This window comes from Nicotiana attenuata, unplaced genomic scaffold, assembly GCF_001879085.1.
Source record: "Nicotiana attenuata strain UT unplaced genomic scaffold, NIATTr2, whole genome shotgun sequence".
NCBI lineage: Eukaryota > Viridiplantae > Streptophyta > Magnoliopsida > Solanales > Solanaceae > Nicotiana > Nicotiana attenuata.
Genome location: NW_017673069.1, coordinates 102,286 through 106,532, shown reverse-complemented (window position 1 = coordinate 106,532; position 4,247 = coordinate 102,286).

The following is a 4,247-nucleotide window of genomic DNA, read 5'->3' as shown; positions in this document are numbered from 1 at the left end:
TCCTAGTAAGCTATCAGCTTAGCGGAAGATGTTGGTGCGCTCCGTTTGCTACAGAGTTGCTTATTTGATCAGTTTGATTTGGACATGTATTAATTAGTATGGCGGGGCCCTGTCCCGACCTTTATGGTATTTATCTAGTCTTAGAGTCTTGTAGACATATGTAATGTATATAAAAAATTTTATGGCCTTGCCGTCCTATGTTCAGTGTACGAGTGATCAGTTTGACCTTATAGGCTCGTACGTCATATGTATAAGTCGATAAATCATATTGGGTCATCCTATGTAAAGTATTCCCTCATGCTTTATTCTAGTTATCTCATGACCGCCTATTTGGCTCATATACCTATGATAGTATGATACGAAAGGCACATTAAAGGTACCGAGTGCCCGTCGCGGCCCATTGGTTTGGGTCGTGACAAAATGGTATCAGAGCAGTTCTGTCCTAGGGATCTACAAGCTGTGTCTAGTAGAGTCTTGTTTATGGGTGTGTTGTGCACCACACTTATAAGCAGGAGGCTACAAGGCATTTAGGACTGTCACTCTTTCTTCTTACTCTAGATCGTGTTGTATAGCTCACTTGTAAGAACTCAATTTCCAAAACTCTATCTTATTCATAGCACTACGATACCTTCATCTAGAAAGAGGGTTGGTAAGGGATTGTGTGGCTGTGGAAGAGTTGAGTCAGAGGAACTCAATTTTGCATCATGCTTACGATGAGTAAATGTAAGGTCTTCAGCAGATCATGAGTGCACTAAAACGTGTTAGCTTGTTGAAAAGGAGCCCTAAGACATGAATATCTATCCGCCCATATGGTAAAAAGAAATGAGAGATTCAGAAGGTAGATACAAGTTTTAACAAGTAAAAGAAGCAAGGTGAAGAAGGATACGAGGTGCCCAGTTAATGAAGATTATCAGTATTAATAATTCAACAATAAAGGAAGTGAAATATAAGCCTTTTGAGTTACCTTCAACAATAAAAGATGTATGTATAATCGGCCACACCAATCTCAGTTATGCCCTATGGGGGCTAACAGAAGTAGTTTAAGAGAAAGACGAATATCAGGATCCCGCTGGGGTTAGAATAACCCAAAATGATGGATGGATTATTTGCGTTAGTTGACATTTCTGAAGGATATTGCAAATGTGCTAATAGATCTCTTTGTGAGACACCTGGATGGTGCACTCTAGAATAGTACAGCTAGATATGAATATTAGAATGTTAAAAAAAAAATTAATTATTACAAAGATATGCACTAGAATCCTGGAAGGGACAAATATTACCTTAGTATGGTTCCCGTCCCTAGTAGAGAGAGAATGTTAGGCAACCCGAAGACCCAGTGGATGGAGCAAGGGGAGCTAAAAGCAAAAGAATGTCTTGTTGGAATTTTCAGAATAAAGTGATAGACACAAAGGTTAGCAGGGAAATAAGAAGAGAGTTAATGAAGCATTATGAGTAAGATGTGAAACATGGATGACAATGGTAGAGTATTACAGAGTCTAGAGTCAAGTGAAGGAAGAGACGAGAGGTGAAAGGCCTTGAGACAACAAAAGAGTATAGGCCATAGAGTCATATCATGATTTCGAGAAATAAGTTCGTAACTCTAACGCGACTACCAAAAGGAAAAGTTAGACCCAGAGTAATAGAAATCAGCATGGACTGGTGAACAAGATAAACTAAACATGAATTGGGAACTTAGTGATTTGATGATAGTCGGCATCATGAGAAATTCGAGCCCTGGGGGCTCTAAACCAAATATGCACAAAGTCTAAAAACATCATACGAACTTGCTCGCGCGATCAAATCGCCAAAATTACAAATTGGACACCAAATCAAATGAAATTTTCAAGAAAACTCATGAACTTCTATTTTCACAACCGGACATCCGAGTCATGTCAAACCAACTCCGTTTCTCACCATATTTGACACACAAGTCATAAATATACTAAACGAAAATACGGACCCGATATCAATAAAGTCAAACATTGGTCAAACTTTCAAAGTCATTAAGCCTTTAAACCTTCAAATTTCAACAAAGTGCGATAACTCTGGCTAGGGACTTTCGAATTCGATTCCGGGCACACGCTCAAGTCCCAAATCACGATACGGACCCACCGGGACTGTCAAAATACGAATCCGGGTATTTTTACTCAAAACATTGACCGATGTCAACTCTAATAGATTTTAAGTCAAATTTTTCATATTTTCTTAGTTTTTAACATAAAAGCTTTCCGGAAAAACACCCGGACTGTGAACACAAATCGAGGAGCGCTAATATGAGGTATTTAAGGCTTCAAAGCATAGAATTAGGTTCTAAAACATAAGATGACTTCTCGGGTCATCACATTCTCCACATCTAAAACAACCGTTCGTCCTCAAACTGACATAGTAAAGTACCTAGGCTGGTGAAAAGGTGTGGATATCTACTCCGCATGTCCGACTCGGACTCCCAAGTAGCTGCCTTGACGGGCTGACCTCTCCACTCCACTCAAACTGAAGGATAACTCTTTGTCCTTAACTGACGAACATGCCGGGCTAGAATAGCCACCGGCTCCTCCTTATAAGTCAAATCTTTTTCCAACTAGACAGAGCTAAAATCTAACACGTGGGACGGATCACCATGATATTTCCAGAGCATGGACATATGGAAACCCGGATGAACTACTGATAAACTAGGTGGCAATGCGAGCTTGTAAGCCACCTCACCCACTCTCTGAAGAATCTCAAAAGGTACGATATACCTAGGGCTCAACTAGCCCTTATCTCCGAACCTCATCACACCCTTCATGGGTGATACCCGGAGCAACACTCTCTCTCCGACCATGAATGCAACATCACGAACTCTACGATCGGCATAACTCTTTTGCTTGGACTGATCTGTGCGAAGTCGATCCTGAATAATCTTGACCTTATCCAAGGCATCAGGTACTAAATCTGTACCCAACAACCGAGCCTCCCCCGGGTCGAACCATCCAACTAGCGAACGACACTGCCTCCCGTATAATGCCTCATAGGGAGCCATCTGAATGCTCGACTGGTAGCTGTTGTTATAGAAAAACTCTGTGAGTGGAAAGAACTGATCCTAAGAATCTCTAAAGTCTATAATACAAGCGCGGAGCATATCCTCCAATATCTGAATAGTGCGCTCAGACTGTCCATCCGTTTGAGGATGAAATGATGTGCTCAACTCAACATGTGTGCCTAACTCACACTGTACTGCCCTCTAGAAGTGCGAGGTGAACTGCATACCTCGATCAGAAATGATAGACACGGGTACACCATGAAGACGAACGATCTAGCAGATATAAATCACTGCCAATCGCTCTGAAGAATAGGTAACTGCCACTGAAATGAAATACGCTGACTTGGTCAGCCTGTCCACAATGACCCAAACTACATCGAACTTCCTCTGAGTCCGTGGGAGTCCAATAACGAAATCCATAGTGATTCGCTCCTACTTCCACCTAGGAATCTCTAACTTCTAAAGCAAACCACCAGGTCTCTGATGCTCATACTTTACCTGCTGACAATTTAGACACCGAGCTACATATGCAACTATATCCTTCTTCATCCTCCTTCACCAATAATGCTGCCATAAGACCTGATACATCTTGGCGGCGCCCGGATGAATAGAAAAATCATCTCACAAAGTCCATCCACATTAGGCACACAAACACGACCCTGCATCCTCAAAACTCCATCATCTCCAATAGTTACCTCCTTGGCATCACCGTGTCGTGTAGATAAGTGATTTTTGACCCTCCCCAAGATTTTACATATTTTAGCATTTAAATATTTAGTTTAGGTCTAATATAACTATTTCAACTAGTTTTGACTCTTTTACTTTATTTTATCACAAAAAATAAAAATTACAAAATTAGTTTCGTTAATGTATTGTAGTCACACTATTTTACTAGGATTTTTTATTTTTATATAATCTTGAAAAAAATACCAAAATAGTCTCACAATATAATATTGTTTATTTTAGTTAATAAGGATTAATTTTACATTTTTATGGTATTATTTTAGAGAAGAAATTAATATTTTTGGCCAAATTGCTAGAAGTATAGAATTAAAAGCCAAATTGAGCCCAAATTCAGATGGCCCATCTCCCTTAGCCCACACAACCCCCATCTGATTTTATAACCCTAAAACCTACTTAATTCTAGATATAGACATAACCCCTAGACCCCTAGATCCTTAGACCTTAAGCAATCTGCCGTTTTTAATAACAGAACCCCCCCCCCCCC